This window comes from Durio zibethinus, chromosome 14, assembly GCF_047325235.1.
Source record: "Durio zibethinus cultivar Kanyao isolate XHJ-2024 chromosome 14, ASM4732523v1, whole genome shotgun sequence".
Lineage (NCBI taxonomy): Eukaryota > Viridiplantae > Streptophyta > Magnoliopsida > Malvales > Malvaceae > Durio > Durio zibethinus.
Window position 1 is genome coordinate 14,891,784 of NC_143175.1, and position 23,818 is coordinate 14,915,601.

Below are 23,818 nucleotides of genomic sequence, written 5' to 3' on the forward strand. Positions count from 1 at the left end.
TATGGCCATTTCAATAATTATCTATTTTGAAACTAATATAAGTTTTAAAAAAAATTTATAAAACAAATAAATCGGTTTACTGAACAAATATGTTTACCTATTATAACATATTAATTGTCAAAATTTAGCTCCTTTTATAATAGGTCTATGATGCCCTAGAAAATTCTTTTTATTCGTACAAACTTATTCGGATTAAAATAATTTTAATTTATTAATGTTTTGACAATTAATAAGTAAAATATTTTCAAAAAATAAATATATTTGCTGAATAAGTTCAAATAGTTATGACAATTTGAATAATTATCTATTTTAAATCATTTTTTTGTAATAAAACAATTGTTTTCATTTCATATGAGCTTATTTGAAGTAAAATAAAACTAATTTATTAATATTTCAAAAATTAATGAGTAAGAGAATTAAAAAAAAATTTTACCGCAAGTTTAAATAATTATGACATTTTGTTCAAATAGTTATAAAACAATTTTAATTGAACAAACTAATATAAGTTTTTTCAAAATAAAATAATACTAATTTATTAATATTTAGAAAATTAATCAATAAAAGTTTTAAAAAGTAAATCTACTTACCAAACTATTTCAAATCATTATAACATTTTATTTTATCATCAAACAATTGGTTCTACTAATACTATTTTATTTGAAATAAAATAATATTAATTTAATAATATTTCAGAACTTAATAACCAAGAAAATTAAAAAATAAATCTAATTATCCAATCAGTTCAAATAATTAAGACTATATGAACGATTTTCTATTTCAAATTGTTATGACCTCTTCTTTTGTCATAAAATAATTGTTTTGTTCGTTCAAGCTTATTCAAATTAAAATAATACTAATTTAATAATTTTTAAAAATTAATAAGTAAGAGATTATTTTTGACCTTTTGTTGAGTCATAAAACAATTGTTTTAGTTCATAGAAGCTTATTTAGAGTATATTAATACTAATTTACTAACATTCAAAAAATTAATAAGAAAAGAGATTTAAAAAATAAATTTGTTTGCTGAACAAGTTTCAATAGTTATTATTATTTTAACAATTGTCTATTTAAAATCATTATAACCTTTTGATTTGTCATAAAACAATTGTTTCAGTTAATACAAGCTTAAACAGAATAAAATAATACTAATTTATTAATATTTCTAAATTAATAAGTAATAAATTTAAATAATAAATATGTTTACCGAATTAGTTAAAATAATTATGGCCATTTGAATGATTATCTATTTTAAATCATTATGACCATTTTTATTGTCATAAAACAATTGTTTTTTATCATACAAGCTTATTTGAAATAAAATAATATTAATTGATTAATATTTCAAAAATTAATAAGTAACAGATTTAAACAATAAATCTGTTTATTGAACCGGTTCAAGTAGTAATGAGTATTTGAACAATTATCAATCTCAAATCATTAAAACCTTTTGTTTTATTATAAAATAATTATTTATAATTATAGAAGCTTATTCGGTTAGAAATAATACTAATTTAATAATATTCAAAAATTAATAAGTAAGATATTTAAAAAATTAATGTATTTACCGAACCAGTTCACATAGTTAAAACTATTAAAATAATTATCTATTTCAAATTACTTTGACCTTTTATTTAGTCATAAAATATTTGTTTCATATCTTACAAACTTATTTGGAATAAAATAATCCAAATTTATTAACATTCAAAAAATTAATAAGCAAAAAATTTGAAAAAATAAATTTATTTACTGAATAAGTTCAAATAGTTATGACATTTAAGCAATTATTTATTTAAAATCGTTATAACCTTTTGTTTTGATATAAAACAATTGTTTCAATTCATCAAAGCTTATCCAAATTAAAATAATATTAATTTCTTAATATTTCAAAGAGTTTAAAAAGCTAAATTCGTTTACTGAACAAATTCAAATAGTTATGACTATTTGAACAATTGTCTATTTAAAATCATTTTGACCTTTTGTTTTGTCATAAAACAATTGTTTCTGTTCATACAAGTTTATTCGAAATAAAGTAATGCTAATTTATTAATATTCTAAAAATTAATAAGTGTTTTAAAAATTAAATATGTTTATCTATTTCAAATCATTATGACTTTTTGTTTTGTCATAAACCAATTGTTTCTATTTATACAAGTTTATTCATAATAAAATAATATTAATTTATTAAAATTTCAAAAGTTAATAAGTAAAAGATTTAAAAAATAAATCTGTTGACCAACTGAGTTATGATTATTTGAACAGTTATTTATTTCAAATCATTATAAAATTTTATTTTGTCATAAAATAATTGTTTCTACTCGTACAAGTTTATTCAAAATAAAATAATACTAATTTATTAATATAATAAAATTAATGAGCTGGAAACTTAAAAAATTAGTTTGTTTATCGAACAAGTTCAAAAAGTCATGTCCATTTGAACTATTATTTATTTCAAATCATTATAACATGTTGTTTTGTAATAAAACAATTATTTTTATTCATACAAAATTATTCAGAATAAAATAATATTAATTTATTAATATTTTCAAAATTAAAGATCATAAAGATTTGAGATAGATAATTATTCAAATAATCATAACTATGAATAAGTATTATTTTTTAATATGGTTTTAAACATTTTTGGTACCTTCACGTTGACTATCCTGCAAGCGATTAACTCACTTTTGTTTTTTTCCTCTGTAGATAGGTCAATAATAAACCAATAGTCATAACTACAAAAAAATATTTCAAATCAAATGTGATGGATTATTATTTGATAAAGTCTCTTCAGACTTTTTAAATCACTTTCTTATTTTCAGAATATTAATAAATTAGTATTATTTTATTTCAAATAAGATTATATAAACTAAAATGATTGTTTTATGATAAAACAAAAAGTCATAATAATTTGAAATAGATAATTATTAATATAGTCTTAACTATTTGAACTGCTTCAGTAAACAGATTTATTTTTTAAATCTCTTAATTATTAATTTTTAAAATATTATTAAAGTAGTATTATTTTATTATGAATAAGTTTGTATGAACTGAAACAATTATTTTATAACAGAATAAAAGGTTATAATGATTTGAAATGCATAATTATTCAAATAGGAACTAGTTTGATAAACAGATTTATTTTTAAATCTTTTACTTATTAATTTGTGAAATATTAATAAATTAGTATTATTTTATTCTGCACAAACTTGTATGATGAAAAGTTTTTTGACAAAACAAAAGTTCATAATGATTTGAAATAGATAATTATTCAAATGATCATAATTATTTTAATTGACTCAGTAAATAAATTTTCTTTTTAAATCACTTTCTTATTAATTTTTAAAATAATAAAAAATTATTATTATTTTATTTCGAATAAACTTGTTTGAACTGAAATAATTATTTTATGATGAAAAACAAGGTCATAACGATTTTAAATATACAATTGTTCAAATAATTATAACTATTTGAATTTATGTACAAAAAATAGATATATTTTTTAAAATCTCCTGCTTAATAATTTTTGAAATATTAATAAATTAGTTTTATTTTATTTTGGATAAGTTTTTATGTACTAAAATAATTATTTTATGACAAAACAATTACAAGAAAATGCCAAACGATTACTAATAATGCCCCAACGGAGTTTGAAATTATGAAAATACCATTTCCATTGTATGATAAAAAATTGACATGTGGCCACATGGACTAGAATGCCCTCATATCATAATTATTAAAAGACCCCTTTTCTTATACACAATGTTGTTCCTTTGAGTTCTTGGTAGTGGAAGGTTTTAATTAAATTTAGAAAAACGATCCATAACCACCATGATTGAGTTTTTATTCTTGAGTTCTCGGTAGTTGTACTATAATGTCCAAACTAACATCCTCCCGATGAGCATTAAGCACGGGCAATGGAGTGTACAATCCAATGTTTTGACCATGACTCTTGGCAATGTGGCACACTCTACATCGTTTAAGATGTTTCATCACATCCCTTTTCATTCTCTGTCAATAAAATCTATCTTGCAAAAGAGCAATATCTTGTCCCTTCCAAAGTATCCACCTAGAGTACCATTATGAGCCTCATTGATTAAGGCTAGTCTCAAGGAACATAAGAGAATGCAAAAGCTGTTAGCCTTGAAGAGGCATCCATCATGCAACAAAAACTAGTTGTGTGATCCTTGCTTGCATTTTTCTCAAATTCGGCCAAAGTAAGTGTATGCCTCATAGAGTCCTTTGATCACATCAAATCCAATAACTTCAACAAGTTACAATGATTTGAAATAGATACAAACTCATTTTGTTTTGGTGCAAAGGAGGTGTCCCCAAAAACATCAGTTCAAATAATTATGTATGTATGAGTTTTTTAAATTGGCATGCTTATATTATTTTTTACCATGTTTATAATAAAAGAGTAATAAATAATAATAAAATTTTTAATGAAAAAGGAAAAATAAATAGGAAAATACAAAAATATATATTTTTAGAAAAACTTAAATAAAATGAGTTTGTACTAAAAATGTATAAGAAATAAATTTTGAAAATTATAAAAACGAATTTGCTCCAAAAGTTTGCTTAAATGTTAGAGACTTTTAGAGAGATTCATAAATTCTTTCAAGTTTTAATCCAAATTTAATTAAAACCCTAAACTCGTTTTAAATTTACATGAATTTGCATGAAATTTTTTATGAAGTAATCACTGTGTTCGCCCACCCAGGCTTATACTCCAATTTGTATAGATAGGAGTAAACATGGCAAAACTATCCATCTTATGTTTATAAAGTGAGAGGGGAACCTACCTCGCTAATAGATCAGCATCACCAACTCCCAACGACCTTACTACCAGTAATCTTGCATTGGTAGCGTTGTTTACAGCAACTGTTATAACTGGTACACCCCTTGGCATCTACATTATCAAAATATGAATAAACATCGTGCATTCGGAAAATGTAATCTCACTTACAAGTTTGAGCATACCTGTACAATTGATTAGAGGGAATCGATTCCATCTAATGTAGAAGGACTGACAGGGACACCGATAACAGGTAAAGGTGTAAGTGCAGCTACCATACCTACAATTCAAAACAGACCTTATTAATGTGACTGAGACAACTGACCTTATCTTGCGTTAATGTTAGAAAAGAAAATAAAAAATCAATAATCTGCTTGATTTTTAATTATTCTGTAATTTTATTTATAATATTTTTAAATATTTTTATTAACCGAATATTGACTTAAATAATCCAACCGATAAAACCATTTGACCCAAAACTCAAAGCAAAAATTCTCATCCAATAAAAAAAAATATTGTAGTTTTCTGTTTTGAAAGTGATTGTTCGGTTTAGTGCAGCTAAATATAGGCAATAGAAACTAAGAAAAATGTCAAAAAAAGGATAAATAAATAATCGTAGGACTTAATTAATTGATTAACTGTGTTACAATCATGAATTAAATTATGTTGATTTAGAATAGGCATATGAAGATAAGTAACCATATACTAATATGTGCACATATATAATTGATCATTTTTTATTTCATTTGATACCACACATGACACAACGTGCTTTTACAGAATATAGAACGATTAATTTGATCATATTGGTATGTAATAAGAAGTTTCTTTACTTGATAATTTACACAAGCTATTTTAAAAGTATGGATAAAAGAATGAAATTATTATTATTGTATAGTTTTGGTTAAATTGATTTTAGACAATGCAAACAATATAGAAAGTGTGATGTCATTCTTATTTAGTCATAGAGCTAAAAAAGAGGGGCAAGGTGGCTGCCCTAGACTAATTTATTCATCTCTTGTCCGTTATGTGTTAGGCCTTGGTGTGGTCATATGCGTCGACCACCATCGACACCTACAAATCCTTGGACGAGATATGCTTGTTTGAAAAAAGTATTCCCGTTACAAACACTTTATTATCTACTCAATATTTGAACAAAAACTCCATCATGGATTTTGTTCCAGGGATGTTGCCATGGATGTATGCAATAACAGGCCCATCATGCACACCTACTCCCCCAGTGGGGGCGAGAAGGGCCCCAAACAACCACTTCCTAAAGAGTATAAGAGATTTTTTAGATATCTCAATTAATATTATTTTATTAGTTTGTTCAATTAAAATTGTTTTATAACTATTTGAACAAAAGATCATAACTATTTGAATTTGTTTAATAAAGAGATTCTTTTTTTAATTCTCTTACTCATTAATTTTTGAAATATTAATAAACTAATTTTATTTTACTTCAAATAAGCTCATATGAATTGAAAAAATTATTTTATTACAAAAGAAAATGTCATAATGATTTGAAATAGATTTCAAATCATTATGATATTTTTTATTGTCATAAAACAATTATTTTTTTATCATACAAGCTTATTTGAAATAAAATAATATTAATAGATTAATATTTCAAAAATTAATAAGCAATAGATTTAAAGAATAAATCTATTTATTGAATCAGTTCAAGTAGTTATGATTATTTGGACAATTATCAATCTTAAATCGTTAAAACCTTTCATTTTGTTATAAAACAATTATTTATAATCATAGAAGCTTATTTGGTTAAAAATAATACTAATTTAATAATATTCTAAAAATTAATAAGTAAGAGATTTAAAAAATAAATATGTTTGTCGAACCAGTTCAAATAGATAAAACTATTAGAATAATTATCTATTTCAAATTGCTTTGATCTTTTGTTTAGTCATAAAATATTTGTTTCATATCTTACAAACTTATTTGGAATAAAATAATCTAAATTTATTAATATTTGAAAAGATTTGAAAAAATGACTCTGTTTATCGAATAAGTTCAAATAGTTATTGAACAATTTGAATAATTATCTACTTCAAATCATTATAATATTTTATTTTGTCATCAAACAATTGGTTCTGTTAATATTATTTTATTCGAAATAAAATAATACTAATTTAATAATATTTTGAAACATAATAACTAAGAAAATTAAAAAATAAATCTAATTGTCAAACAAATTCAATTAGTTAAGACTATATGAATGATTATTTATTTCAAATTGTTATAACCTTTTGTTTTGTCATAAACAATTATTTTGTTCATACAAGTTTATTCATATTAAAATAATACTAATTTAATAATAGTTCAAAAATTAATAAAAATTTTAAAAAATAAATTTGTTTACCAAATCAGTTCAAATAGTTAAGACTATTAGAATAATTATATACTTTAAATCATTTTGACCTTTTGTTTAGTTATAAAATAATTGTTTCAGTTGATACAAGCTTATTCAGAGTAAATTAATATTAATTTATTAACATTTAAAAAATTAATAAGAAAGAGATTTAAAAAAATAAATATGTTTACCGAATAAGTTTAAATAGTTTTACTATTTAAACAATTGTCTATTTAGAATCTTATAACCTTTGGATTTGTTATAAAACAATTGTTTTAGTTAATACATGCTTATTTCAAATAAAATAATACAAATTTATTAATATGAAGACAATTAATAAGTAAAAGATTTAAAAAGTAAATATATTTACTGAACAAGTTCAAATAGTTATGACTATTTGAGCAATTATTTATTTCAACTTATTATGACTTTTTGTTTGTCATAAAACAATTGTTTCTATTCATATAAATTTATTCGGATTGAAATAATTTTAATTTATTAATATTTTGACAATTAATAAGTAAAAGATTTAAAAAATAAATATGTTTACCGAATAAGTTCAAATAGTCATGGCTATTTGAATAATTATCTATTTTAAATTATTATGACCTTTTTTTTGTAATAAAACAATTGTTTCAATTCATATGAGCTTATTTGAAGTAAAATAAAACTAATTTATTAATATTTAAAAAATTAATGAGTAAAAGAATTAAAAAAAGAATCTATTTATTGAAAATATTCAAATAGTTATGACTATCTAAATACTTATCTATTTCAAAACATTATGACCTTTTGTTTTATCTTAAAAAAATTGGTTCTGTTTATACAAGTTTATTTTGAATAAAATAATATAAATTTATTAATATTCCAAAAATTAATAAGTAAAAATTTTAAAAATAAATCTATTTTCTTAACTCGTTCAAATAGTTATAACTATTTGAACAATTATCTATTTCAAATCATTATGACTTTTCTGTTTTATCATAAACCAATTGTTTCTATTCATACAATCTTATTCGTAATAAAATAATATTAATTTATTAAAAGTTAATAAGTAAAACATTTAAAAAATAAATTTGTTTACCGAGCAAGTTCAACTAGTTATGATTTATGAACAGTTATTTATTTCAAATCATTATAAACTTTTATTTTGTCATAAAATAATTGTTTCTACTCATACAAGTTTATTCAAAATAAAATAATACTAATTTATTAATATAATAAAATTAATGAGTTGAAAACTTAAAAATTTAGTCTGTTTATTGAACAAGTTTCAAAAGTTATGTCCATTTAAATTATTATCTATTTCAAATCATTATGACATTTTATTTTGTCGTAAAACAATTTTTCTATTGATACAAAATTATTCAGAATAAAAAAATATTAATGTATTAATATTTCAAAATTTAATATGAGATTTAAAAACTAACTCTGTTTATTAGACCAATTCAAATTGTTATGACTATTTGAACAATTATCTATCTTAAATTATTATGATTTTTGTTTTGTTATAAAATAATTGTTTTTATTCATACAAACTTATTCAGAGTAAAATATTGCTAAACTAATAATACTCTAAAATTAATAAGTAATAAATTTAAAAAATAAATAGGTTTACCGAACCAGTTAAAATAGTTAAGACTATTAAAACAATTATTTATTTCAAATCATTTTGATATTTTGTTTAGTCATAAAATAATTGTTTTAGCTCACAAAAGCTTATCCAAAAGAAAACAATACTACTTTATTATTATTTCGAAAGTTAATATGTAAGAGATTTAAAAAATAAATCAGTTTACTGAATAACTTCAAATAATTATGGCCATTTGAATAATTATTTATTTTAAATTGTTATTACTTTTTAATTTGTCATAAAATAATTATTTTTCAACATACAAGCTTATTTGAAATAAAAAAATATTAATTTACTAATATTTCAAGAATTAATAAAAGATTTAAAAATAAATCTGTTTATCAAATCAATTTAAATAGTTATGACTATTTGAATAATTATCTATTTTAAATTATTACAATCTTTTTTTATAATAAAATAATTATTTCTATTTATATAAGCTTATTCGTAATAAAATAATACTAATTTAATAATATTATGAAATTAATAACTAAAAAATTTAAAAAATAAATCTATTTGTCAGACCAATTCAAACAGTTAAGATTATATGAATAATTTTTTATTTTAAATTGTTATAACCTTTTATTTTGTCATAAAATAATTATTATGACCTTTTTGCATTTTGTTTTCATTGCTAGACCTTACATCGAGATAATCCGTAAGCACATGCGGTTAAGAATTTTGATATCCCAAGAGTAGGTCCATTAAAAAAGTAATAAATTTTTAATTTTAACAATTAAAATTCAATACTCCATAATTTAATTTAAAAATTGAAAATTTTGGACTTGATGTATCAGACCTATTTACAAGGTTAAATGTTGAGACTCTAGAAAAGCAAGGGTCCACACGCCCATGGTATTCGATCACTAGTGGGACTTAGTTAGGATGAGGTAAACTAGATCGGGTTCTGGGTGATAACCAGCCAAATTTCCCACATAGCTTAGGAACTGAACACTAAAAATTTTCATATATCAAAAAAAGGGGAAAAATGTCGTCTAGGACATTGATAAAATTGAAACGCTAGAAAAAGGATTAGCATGCTCCTACATAGGGTTGACATGCACAAATCAAAAAAAGATCCACAATATTTTCTATTTTTTCCCTTAATTTTTCTGCCTCTTTTTTGGCCATTTTACCTGTTCTGTTTCCATCTTTACCCTGTTTTCTTTGCATTTTATGTGTTCAATACTTCTAATACTTCAGGTCCTAGAATTTGCTAAAATTCCTTTGTTTTTATTGAATTAGAAATAAAGATTAAATTTTTTTTTAATGTAGGACGACAAAAAAAATAGGCAGAGATGAAAAAAGGAAGACTCTTTTTTACGTTTTTTTTTATTTCATCAATTTAATTTATATATCATAATAGATCTTAATCTATTCTAGATTTGAATGGAGATATAAAAAAAAAGGTACCAATAAATTAAATACAAACTCTTCTTTTTTTCTGGATAGTGTATGGAATATAAATAAAAAAAAGGTTATATTCATTTTTTTTTTTCTAGAATAGAAGCATTTTATGTTATTTTCCCATCTCTATTTAGTTCTTATGAAATTTGTTTAGTAGTATATAGATAATTATAATCTTGAAAATCTATTAATCTAGAAAATCTATAGGAATAGATAAATAATGACATAAAGACACCGATCATTTTGTTTTAAGAATAGATGTCTTTGACATCCTTTTCTATTTTTTCCCTTAATTTTTCTGCCTCTTTTTTGGCCATTTTACCTGTTCTGTTTCCATCTTTACCCTGTTTTCTTTGCATTTTATGTGTTCAATACTTTCTAATACTTCAGGTCCTAGAATTTGCTAAAATTCCTTTCTTTTTATTGAATTAGAAATAAAGATTAAACTTTTTTTTTTTTTGTTCTGGGTTACTATGGGAGCTTATTACAGATTAAACTTCAAGAATTTAGCTTCAGATATTGCGAGAAAATCAGGTATTGCTGAATATTAACTGATAAACTAGCTCATGCTACTTTAAATTTAGTTTGGTCTGGAATGGTTGATGTTTTGTAATGATTCGAGGTTAGTCAATCTGTTTATTATGCATAAAATTTTTGTTTTGCTTCAATATTAAAGGTTATGGTTGATCCATAATACATAATCTATTCTTTTGCAACTGGTGTAGTTGCTGCTGGGTCTAAAACCTCGCATTTTCTTTGACCATTAAAGTTTTCGTGCTAGAAACTGGATTAATTGTAACATGGGAAATGACATATCTTTCTAACCATGTACTCTTTCTTTTATTCTTTGTATATATGGTCTTGGTTCTTGAGTTGAATTTTTGTAAATAGTGTTTAATAGCTTATATTTGCTAGCATGGTTGAAAACTTATGTTGCTAGTAATTAATTTGGAGCAAATGATGATTCAGACTAAGATGCTGCAGCTTCTTTAAATGGAAACTAAATCTATTAGATCATCGATGGCGAGTCTTATGTTTACATACTCTGAAAAATTGCTTCAAAACGGAGCTTTTCTCCCTCTTGGGTGCAAGCTGTGCTTATTTTTGGTGCAGTAAGCCATTAACAGACTCTATCAGTTCACTTTTTGTAACCAAGTAAAACTTTCACTTCAATCCTATTGAAGACATGATTGAGTCTTCAGTTCTCAGATTACGGATAATTTATGCACTATATTCTTTAATAGCATTCTTTTTTGTAGTAGTTGGATCTGCAATGTATTTTTGCTCACCCAGGCATGGATTCTTAATCACCTGAAGAGAGGATGCTGTTCTTTAACCGGCATCAGAGAAAGCATCAAGACAATTTTTCATATTGAGAAGGCAAGTTTTCTCTACTTCTTTTGAACAATCACTTTAACAAGAAACTAAAGTAATTAAGCCATGTTGGAATCCATTATTTTGTTTCCCTTAGAAAATATGTGTTGTTGACATAGATTATAGATATATGATATGCATTACAGCATATGTTGTCCCTTAGTTACAGCTTATAAATTAAGTTTTTTTTTTCCTCTACAAGATATGATTGTCTTGTAGTATGTCATATTTTTCCTGTTGCAAACAGTGATCTTAATGAGCTATTTTTTCAACTTTCCATATCTATCCATATTTGATTAGATGTTTCCCTGATTGTAAATTACAATCCCATGAATCATGATTTATCTGGGAAAAAAAACATAGAGAAAGAAAAAACAAGTATAATTATATTACATCATGTTAATATATATATATATATATATATTTGGTTTGGAAAGGATCATTCATAAAAAGAAATCATGGTTCGGTACAACATTGTCCTAGTAGTCTCGGCTACAAACAAAGATAAAAGGAAATTCGAAATAACATTAAACACATTAAGAAAAAATAATCAGCTAACTGTAGAGGGACATAGATGTTCCCTTCACTGTCTCGTTTAGTAAGAGCATCAACGCATCTATTTGCCTCACAGGAAATATGTTGGATCGTTGTCTACTGAAAGTTCTTCAACATAGTCTTGTAATCTTTAATAAGAGTGTTAACATGGTTGTAATTTATCTTTGGGTTTTTTTATCAAGTTAATCACAGCAGTCGCATCCACTTCTCTAGCCAAGTTCCTTATCCCTGCTTGAATGGCCAAGTTAAGATCGCCTCTAGGGGCCCATAGTTTGGCTCCAACAATTGTAGCTCTAGGAATGTGTTTGGATGAACCCAACGCCCGTCGTCCCTTATGATATTTCAGAATAGTTACTGCCCCTGCTTTGCTTGGATTACCTAAAGAAGACCTATCAATGTTGAGCTTGTGCCAATCATACGGTGACCATTCTGTATGGAATTCTAGGCACTGACAACTAGGTATTTATGGTTACATTGAATTTAATCAAATCTTCCCATTTTATGCTGGTGCTGAACCTAGTGTAAGCTACATAGTTTCTACGCTCCCACCAGGCTCATAATAGGACATTCAGCAAACAGAATTTGAATTGTTTCTTCCTACTTTTGGCAAAATGGACACTCTATTGGGACAGTCATACCTCTATTTCTAAGGAGGCATGTTGTTTGAAGAATTTTGCGAATGCATTCCCAAATGAAAAACTGCAGTTTAGGAGTTACCTTTGTTTCCAAATCCATGTCCACTGTTCTTTTTCGTCCCTGCTGATTTGGAAATTGGCGTTGGTAGCAAGCTGATAAGCACTGCTCAAAGTAAACTCTCATAAGTTGGAGAAATTCCAGTATATGAAATCATTCCCATTATCCAGGCAGGTGAAGGGAATACTTGTGATACACTGTGTGAGGTCCACAAGAAGGGCGATAGATAAAGAAGCTTGTCCTATGGTTTCCCAATCAATCTTTAAATTGATTCATCGTGAGAGAAGTTTCTTCATTTTGAAAGGGCTTTCAACCAAGGACCTAATACAGCCTTTACCTATCTAGTTATCATTCTAAAAGTTTATTTTTGTTCCATCCTATATAATCCACCATATTCTTTTTTCTAAAAGATACCGGTAGCTTTTCATGGATCTTTGAACAATAGATATGTAGGACTTAGTCAACATTTGTTTTTTGAAGGTACTTGTGGCTGAGGACTCGGACCCAGAGATCATTCTGATTGTGAATCACTCTCCAATAGAGTTTGGTGATGAGAGCGTGGTTGCGAGGCTTACTCTTCCTCAATCCCAAACCTCCTTTATCCTTAGATTTGGTGACTTCATCCTAATAATCCTGAGGAATTTTTGGCTGATTTTGTCAAGAGTAGTGCACATAGACATTGGAAGCGCTCTGCATTGCATGAAATATGTCGGGATCGCTGTTATACTTGACCGGATAAGAACCATGTTGTCGGTAGGGGAAAGTAAATTTGCTTTCCAACGTACTAGCCTAGATTTAACCTTCTCTACGATGAACTCATGTCTTTTTTTCTCACTCTTTTGTTATGCATGGGGAACCCCAAATATTTTCCAAACTCTTTCATTGCTTTAATGTTTAGACAACTTGTAATCCAATCCCTTTGTTCGTCCTTGGTTTTTTTGAGAAAAGAATTCTTAAGTTATCCAGGTTTATTCTTTGTCTAGATTCACACATGAATTCCTCCAGCACCTTTTTTATTGTGGCAGTGGATTTCTTATCCATTCTATAGAACAGTATTACGTCATTCGCAAAAAAGAGGTGGGATAACTATGGACCTCTCCTTGAAACGCGGATTAGGCACCATTATTTCTTATCATAAAGCCTCCTTGATGGTAAGGTTGAGATACTCCATACATAAAATGAAAATGTATGGCTATGATGGATCACCTTGGCGAATGCTTCTCGAAGGATGGAACTTTCAAGCTTACCTCCATTAGCCGCTATTGTTAAACTTGAAATGATAATACAGTTCATAATCAAGTTAACCCATGATGCTAGAAATTTGAAGAACATGAGGATCTTTCTTATAAAACCCCATTCAAGTCAATCATAGACTTTTTCAATATCAACCTTCAAAGTCATGATCCCATGTTGACCTTTTTTCTTCTTCATCAAATGGAGGACTTTTTGGACAATGATGACACTTACAACTGCTTGTCTTCCTGATATGAAGCTCCCTTGCAGGGGTGATATAAATTTGTTCAACAAGGGTTGCAACCTCTGGACCATTATTCTAGTCACAATTTTATATAGTGGTATTGAAAAAGCTGATGGGACGGAAGTGGTATGTGGAGGTGGGTGCTTGGTTTTTCGGAATTAAGGTGATCAACATTTCATTCATACCTTTTTATAGTTTTCCAGTGTTAAACGTTTTGACAATGGTCTCACATATTTTTTATTTTACATTGGACCAACACTGTTGAAAGAAGAAAGGAGGAAGACTATCAAGGCTCAAGGTCTTAAATGGTTTACGAGACTCTAAGGCCTTATGAATATCAACATCAAAAACCGTTGCTTGGAGTTGGTCCGCAAAAATCACCTTATGGATGTCAACATGGCCCACTTAAGGTGAATTGGCTCTTGGTTCCTGACGTCATTCACGTTGGACGTGGAAAGCAATATCATGATTATTGCTTTCTCTCCTTCATGATCATTGCTTTCACTCCTTCACGATCAGTGATCCAAACTCCATTGACATCATACAAGCCACCGATTTTATTTCTATATCTTCTATAAAGCTCCTCGCGTTGAAGTATTTCCTTGATAGTCTCCCATCAAGGTTCTTGGAAGATTAAGTGAGAAATCATTTGGTCTGTTATCAAGGGCTTCTTCAATGCCCTTCAATCTAGTAATAATTTTACATTTCTTGTGGTAGATGTTGCCGAAGGTCACTTTATTACGGGCTTTGAGATACTTGATGAAATCATCGATAGTCTGGTTAAGTGGAAGGTGATTTGGAGCCCATTGGTTAGCCATAGCCTGGTGGAAGTCCATATGTCTATCCACATGCATTGAAAACGAAATGGTTTTTCTTCAAAACTAGGAAGGTAAGAGGTTTGGGGTATTTCATGAACAATTTTATGTTCCATTCCATCGCTTCTTCCTGATTCATTCGCGGTAAAATTCCACTTTATGCAAGAGAGTCTCCAATCCTTGGATCACTAGGGAGCTGGTATTTATCTTGATTGTGCCGCTCTGTCCACTAGCAGTTTCAACACTGACACTTGCGTAAACCTCATGTGGACTTCCAACATTCTTTCTGCCGAGGAGGAGACTAGGACCGTTTCTATCTGTTAAGGAAACATCTCGAAGTTTCGCTCATGCTACCTGTTCAAGTGACTTGGTGTCTCAGAGAAGTGTGAGCTTTGATGAAGAAATGGCAAAACAGGAGGCGAACAGATTAGTCGGGGTAGGTTGCTCCAGAGTCTAGTAGATGGTGTCAATATGGTCTTCCTTGCTTCGTACATCTTGTGGATAACCTCTCTCCTTTGGGGAAATTGATCTGCAGAATCTTCCCTTTCGTTTATCTCACTTAGAGCTTGTCGTAGAGGATCCTGGTTTACACCTAGATAGGCCAAAGGAGAAGTTGATGAAGTTTGTGGAGAAGCTCTGCGATTTGCTTGCTGTATCCTTTCCCTTCTCAAATGCCTGTTCTTGCAGATTCTCATGTGTTGGCTGGCATTGAGTGCCCTGAACTTTGGTTTTTAGAGCTAGTGTTGATTCCATGAGGAGGCCACTGTAAGTTACCTTATTTTGGTATTGGAAGATTTGGTGTTTTATGCAGTTGATGAATGTTCACCATATACTTGTCCTCTTTTCCTTGTAAACAATTTGAAAAACTTACTTGGGGTCTTGTCTTTTCAGTCTGCATGGTTGCATGCTTAGGGCTGCTAACTTGCATTCAAAAAGAAACATTGCTTCTTGGAGTGTATTTATTCCACTAGTATTGTTATTATGTTTTTGCCTTAAATCCCTCGTTGTTTCTAGCTTGTTTAGCATTTACCTTGTTTACTTCTCCTTTTCAAGACACGTCATTATCTTTTTTACGTTTTGTGTTAGCCAATGGAAGTTTTCCCCTTTGTTTTTCACTCAGGTTTCTTGACAATAACCTTTTCTTTGATTCCTTATATATCTTTTTGATTTTGTGACGGCGATTCTTTCATTTGGAAGGAAAGACTTGTTTTGTCTCATTCTTGATATCTCCCTTTCTTGTGAAACTGAGCTTTACAGCTATCGACCCTACCCTGGCCATAGGCGTTGGCTTCAACTTTTGTCTGTTCCGTCCCCTTTGGACCAACATCCATGGGCCATAATCCCCTTGCTCAATCTTTTTTTCCTCCATGTTGATTGGTTCCTTTGGTTTCTTGATCTCTGTACTCCCTTCCTAGGTTTGTATGGAATGGATATTTAAATTCTCAGGACAATATTCTTTCTTATGCCCGATTTTCCCACACTGGAAGCACAACATACCGATCCCTTCATAAATATGGACTGTTGTTTTCCCTTCAACAGAAATAGATCTCTTCAATGGCTTGTCCAGATTAGCTCGAATATATAGCCGTGCTAACTTGCCTCTTTCTTCGGAGAGAATATGGCTATCCACTCTAAGTAGACAACCTATGCTCTTTCCTATTCTAGTGAAGATTTCAGTAGCATAGTATTCTATGATTCTATGGGTAATTTGGGGAGTTTAACTGCTACTGATGAGATAGATGCTTTTACAGCTCTGAAGTTTAGGAGTCCAATTTCAGATAGCCAGAAAATCTCCACCCATAAACCAGGGGCCCTTTTTGATCACATAATCATAATCTTTAGGATTCTGGAATTTAAAGTAATCACTACCATGATCAATAGCAAAAAATTTACCTTGTGTCTTCCATATCTGGATTAATTTAAACACCAGGTACTGGTAACTAACATTTCTTTCGAACACCTTTAACTATCAGTGTCTTGGCCCATCTACTCTTGATTCTTGTTTTCTCCTCTTTTGTGTTAAGCATAATGTTAATATAGTCAGAGTGGCTGATCCTGGAGTTCCTCTTCCGTATCTGTTTCCATGCTTTCCTTTTCTTGGTCGAAAAAGTATTGTTCATACGTGCCATATGACGCTTCAAGGAGAGAATCTTTTTAAGAAATGATTTTCCTACGTATTGTCATCTTTGAATCAGACGTGAGAGCATTACTGCGAGCAGGATGTGACTCCTTGATCTTCTTGGTGCTTTGATGCAGTTCTTCTTCTCCTTCTCGAGAGAGTTGCAATACAACCAAGCCTTTTTTTTTTTAGAATTGCATCATGTTGATATTGAGTTCAATGTAAAAAGTTTTTACAAAATTTCACAGCTGGTTGAGCTAGACTGAGGAGAAAAATTTACAGTCCAAATTTACTTGAGTTATGCTGCTGTACCTTCTTGGGAGGTGAGCCAATGAAGGCATCCATGCTTGGGTTTGGAAATGGTATCTGATGAACCCAACCAAACGGGGCGACTTTGTAATCTGAACTATAGAGAACTTGGGAGGATTCAAAGGTTAGATGAACGAATCCCTTTCCTATAAAGCTTTTAGGATTTTAAAGGGTATACTGGCAAATTATATGGTAGTATCTAATGGAGGCAGATCTGTTGATAACTGATGCTGAATTTTTGTAGAAGTAGCTGAATTATAGATAAAAAAAATGGAGATCATATCCCATTCCAAGGCATGATCAATTTCTATGTGTAGCAATTATTTCTCACACAAAAATATGTGGTATCGGCCATTGGGTATGCCATGATATTCTTTTTTTTAGTAAAAAGCTTTATCTAAAGTTGACCATAAAAATGTCTTATATCAATCCGAAAACAATGGATCTTTTCAAGACGTTTGAATCATATACATGCTATAGCCTAACTCAAGTCTTACTCAAGGAATAATCCAAATGAAAAGGATGTATATTCACAGCACAATCTATCACAGTATATGAACATGACAGAGGTTTCGAATCATTTATTCAGAGGATAGGAGATAAAAGTGATGCAAAACTCTTTCAGTGAAAAACCAGCTCTCTTGCGAATAAGAAGATGCTCTGCAATGTAGCACGAAGAAAATTAAAGAGTCCCATTCTAAGAAAGTTCAAAACAACGGGGAAAGTTATATTAATGGCATCCAAAAAAAGATGGTTTCATATCCCGACTCTCTCCTAGGAGCTGATTATGGAGGCTTGGATCATTGCAGTGTGGAACCAAAGGATGAAAACATAAAAACCAAGTCGGAGGAGGATTTCCTTGAATAGGTGAATAGTGCGAAAACAGATGTAACAAACATCACACTCGGCACGAAAGAGAGGAATGGAACCAGGATGAAATGGGCCAAAAAGCTTATTGTTAAGGTCTTCGGTAGGAATGTGGGATATCCATATCTTGTCTTCAAGCTAAACTAAATTTGGAAGACGCAAGGTAAATTCTACGCCATTGATCTAGGTTGTGATTATTTTTTAATTAAATTTCAAAACTTGGATGATTATGATTATGTCATCTAAGGGGGGCCATGGTTTGTGGGAGCTCATTTCTTAGCTATCAAAAAATGGTGACCAGACTTTAGAGCTTTAGAAGCATCTTTCTCTTCCATGGCAGTTTGGGCGAAACTTCCTGAGCTATTCATAGAATACTATGATTTTGGAATCTTGACTAAAATAGGTAAACATATTGGTACCCTCTTAAGGGTTGACAGCCACACCCACATTGGGGAAAGAGGAAAATTTGTAAGACTTTGTGTTCAGGTCAACTTGGACGAACCTTTAAGGAAATTTGTGATCGTTGAGGGAAGAAAATGAGTCATTATTTATAAGGAGATAGGCATGATGTTTTTCGGATGTAGAAAAATTGGACATAAAAAAGATTTTTGACCGGACATGCCATCAGGGTTGAAGAAGCTACTAGACCGAGCCCTAATATGAAGAAGAAAGAAGAAGATCAAGAGGCATACGGACCATAGATGTTGGTCCAAAGAAAAAAGACAAAACAGAAGCCAAAAATTACCAATAGTCAACAGCCCACGCAGCAAAGCCTCAGTCAGTCTAAAATAGAAAAGGGAAACAACCTGGGGAAAAAACTGAGACAGGTGACAAATTACAAATGGCTCAGATACGAGGAATCACGGAAAGTCCTTATGACAAGACAAGTGAAAAATAAAAACGTAAAAAGCCCATGTACCAGCCTAAATCAAATCTTGGATGGCAGGAGAAAAAAATTTTAATTGCAGAGAAAAAGAAGGAGAACTGCAAAAAAAAGTACACCTATTGAAAAGAAAAATGAGACATCCAGTCCCAAGATAACTACCAAAGAAGTAGTAACCGGCAGTAAATTCGAGAATGGCCCAATGAGCACCAATGCCCTTTACGTGAATAGTGGCAGTCCCATGTAAGAACGAATTGTTAGGAAAATAAGATTCAATCTCATGTAAGTGATTTTAGACTAAATAAAGGTCATGGGCTTTTATCTTTTATTTTACACAAAGTCCTAGTTAATAAAAAAGAGGTGAAGTTATTTTTGGTGTGTGTCGAAAATCAAGCAGAAAAAAAAAAATCAGAAAAAACAGAGAGAAAAAAAAGAGAAGGGAGAGTTGGTTAAACGGAAGTCGATTCGTGATCCGATTGAGTTAGAACCTTGTCAGGAGGTTTATGATTCAGAGTTCTACATTCTGAACGGTGAAGATCAGGTTTGAAGCTCTCTAGGAACAAATCCAAGATGTATTTGTTGAGTCACTTATTTGGTGAGATTTCTCCAATTGTTTCTCTAGTTGTTAATTAGCTCTAGTTTTAGCTAGAGAAAAACTTTGTATAACTATTATTTGATAGTGAAGATTTTTCTGGTGGCCCGTGATTTTTTTCCTCTACACTGGAGGGTTTTCCACGTAAATCTTGGTGTGCTTTATTTTTCTTGCGTATTTGATTATTGATTGTTGTCTATTACTTCTGTATTATTGTGATTATTGCTTCAGGTGCAACAAGTGATATCAGAGCGAGGGTTATTTTGAGACATCGATACAGAAGCAATCCAGGATAGAAGTAAATTCTGTTTGAGATCATAGAGGGTGATATAGGTTTCATGATAAAATTGACAGCATTGAATTATTCAATTTGAAAGCCTATGATGGAGGATCATCTATACTGTAAAGATTTGTATGAGCCAGTATTAGGTGATTCGGCTAAACCAGCAGATATGAAATATGAAAGCTGGAAGAAGCTAGATAGAAAGACGCTGGCTACAATCAAAAAATGGGTTGATATCAGCGTGTTCCATCATGTAGCGCAGAAGTCAGATGCTCACATTGTTTGAAAAAAATTGACAGCATTGTATGAGAGAAAAACATGTATGAATAAAGTTATGATTGTTAAAAAGATTGTAACTTTACAGTACAAGGATGGACGATCTATTACAGAGCACTTGAGTGATTTTTAAAATATATTTAAGTGGATGACTACTATGGAGCTTAAGATGGATGATGAAATGAAGGCATTATTTCTTTTGGGTTCATTACCAGACAGCTGGAATACTCTAGTTGTGACTGTTCTTAATTCAGCTCCTGATTATAAAGTGACATTGGAGATGGTAAAAGACAGTATGCTTAATGAAGAAGCAAGGCGAAAAGATGTAGACCCTGGGAATCAAGCTCTAGTCACAGAGAATAGGGGTAGAAACATCGACAGATGTCAGAACTCAAAAGGTCGTGATAAGTCTAAACATAGATCCAAGTCTAGAGATAAAGTGAAGTGTTTCCATTGTGGTAAGGCGGGTCATATAAAACGAAACTGTAAAATCTTAAAGCAAGAGCAAAAAGATGAGAAAGGTAAGAGTTCAGATGATAGCAATGTTGCAGCAGTGAATTCAGATAGTGATTCAATTACTTTGATTTGTACACATAGTGATTGCAATCATGTTAGTGATCCCAGCATTGAGTGGATAGTTGACACAGGAGCGACATATCATTGTGTTCCTAAGAGAGAGTTGTTTACAACTTACAAAGTAGGAGACTTTGGTTGTACCAAGATGGAAAACAAGAGTGTGTCGTAGATTGTTGGGATTGGTGATATTATTGTATAAACTAGTACAGGTTGCATGTTGACTTTGAGGGATGTCAGACACATTTAAGATATGAGAATGAACTTGCTTGCTATTAATGTCCTTGATAAGGAGGGATATGAAAGCTGACAAAAGAATGGACAATGGAAGCTTCTCAAAAGATCTATGGTAGTTGCAAGGGGAAAACTATGCTGTACAATGTATAAGACATGGATGCAATTGAACGGTAATCAGGTAAATACCGTTGAAAATGATGTTTCAGCAAACTTGTGGCACAGGAGGCTGGCACACATGAGTAAAAAAGGGTTACAGGTTTTGGCAAGACAGTCTCTCATTCCCTTGACCAAAGGTATGTCTCTCGATTCATGTGATTATTGTTTATTTGGTAAGCATCATAGAGTTTCTTTTCGTAAAAGTTTTCAGAGAAAAGAAAATAGATTGGAATTAATTTATTCTGACGTATGTGGTCCCATTGAGGTTGAGTCATTAGGTGGTAGCAGATATTTTATTACTTTTATTGATGATGCTTCACGTAAGACTTAGGTGTATATGTTGAAATACAAAAGTCAGGTACTACAGTATTTTTAAAAATTTCATGCCATGGTTCAAAAGATGACAAGGTTACCATTGAAGTGTATTCGAACTGATAATGGTGAAGAATACACATCTAAAGGCTTTGAAGAGTATTGCTCAAAGCATGGGATCAGGCATGAGAGGACAGAACCTGGAACATCGCAGCATAATGGTATAACTGAAAGAATGAATCGCACCATTATAGAAAAAGTCAGATGTATGTTGAGGATGGCAAAATTATCAAAGTCATTCTGGGGTGAAGCAGTCAACACAGCTTGTTATTTACTTAACAGGTCACCATCAGTTCCTTTGGGCTTTGACATTCCAGAAAGAGTGTAGACAGAAAAAGATGCTTCATACTCTCGTTTGAAAGTTTTTGGGTGTAAAGCATTCATGCACGTACCGAAAGAGCAGATATCAAAGCTTGACAGTAAAGCCACACAATGTGTGTTTGTAGGATATGGTGATGAAGAATTTGGTTACAGGGTATGGGATCTAGTAAAGAGAAAGACAGTCAGAAGCAGGGATGTGGTCTTTCATGAAAAAGAAACTATAACAGACTTTGAGAAAAATGAAAAGACTACACAAGTTACTGTTGAGTGTGATGTTTCAACACCGACAGGGATTTCACAGGAAAGAGCCACAGATGGTGAAAATGAGCAAGAAACAGAACTTGAGGATATGAATGAGCCAGCTACAGTTGGTGATGAGCCAGATGCTATTAGTTTTGAGCAGGGGGAGCAATCTTCTCTACCTGAGAGTGTTGAGCAGGGAGAGCTACCTTCGGCATCAAGTGATGTAAAGTCTCAGCCCAAGAGATCTACTAGAGAGCGCAGGCCATCTACTAGGTATCCAAGTTTAGATTTTATTTTAGTTACAAGTGAAGGAGAGCCAGAAAGCTTTCAAGATATGCAGGTTACTCCGGATAGAGAGCACTGGTTAAAAGTAATGAAAGAAGAGATGGAGTCATTGCGAAAGAATGGTACTTATGATTTTGTTAAACTTTCCAGGGAAAAGTTTGTGCTTTGCAGTAACTTGGTCGGAATGAGTTCTTTGGTGATGAATCTCCTCCTAATGGGGTTGAAGGGGGAGATTGTTAGGAAAATAGGGTCCAGTCCCATGTAAGTGGTTTTGGATCAAGTAAAGGCCATGGGCCTTGATCTTTTATTTTACACAGAGCCCTAACTACTTAATAAAAAAGAGATGGGGTTATTTTTGGTGTGTGTCAAAAATCAAACAGAGAAAGAAGAAAGGCTAGGAAAAGTAGAGAGAGAAAAATGAGAAGGAAAAATTGGTTAAACGGAAGTCGATCCGTGGTCCAATTGAGTTAGAACCTTGTCAGGAGGTTTATGACTCAGAGTTCTACATTCTGAACGATGAAGATCGGGTTTGAAGCTCTCTAGGAACAAATCCAGGGTGTATTTGTTGAGTCACTTATTTGGTGAAATTTCTTCAATTGTTTCTCTAGTTGTTGATTAGCTCTAGTTTTAGCTAGAGAAAAACTTTGTATAACTATTATTTGATAGTGAAGATTTTTCTGGTGACCCGTGATTTTTTTCCTCTACACTGGAGGGTTTTTCACATAAATCTTGGTGTGCTTTATTTTTCCTGCGTATTTGATTATTGATTGTTGTCTATTGCTTCTGTATTGTTGTGATTATTACTTTAGGCGTAACACAAATGCAGTTGGACAAGATGTCCCATGTGGCTTCTAAACCTTGTGCCCTCGACACCAATACCAGGGATACAAGGAAACCCACACAGGCATTTTGCTCCAAACCAGAAACAACACGAGAAAACCAAAATCTCAATAATGTCAACCTCGTGGAATCATCGACCTCTGTACAGTCTAAAATTCAGGGGCTTAAACGCCAGTCAAAGCATGAGGATATGCTTGAACAAGCGATTAAGGAGAGAGAGAATTTAATAGGTAAGCAACAGAACCTCCCTATAAACCTCTTCAAATTCTTCTTTGGGTTATATCTAAGATACAACAATGACCCTCTTCGCCAAGCCCTAAGCGAGATCAACGTGACGAGAGATTC

At 30.5% G+C, this 23,818-nt stretch overlaps 1 non-coding gene across 1 annotated transcript; it reads left to right on the top strand.

Moving 5' to 3' along the window:
* Positions 1-9,784: 9,784 nt before the first annotated feature.
* On the top strand, positions 9,785-9,885 carry LOC149515071 (U6 spliceosomal RNA). Its single transcript, XR_016327895.1, has one exon. It is a non-coding gene; the product is annotated as a U6 spliceosomal RNA (small nuclear RNA).
* Positions 9,886-23,818: the final 13,933 nt, after the last annotated feature.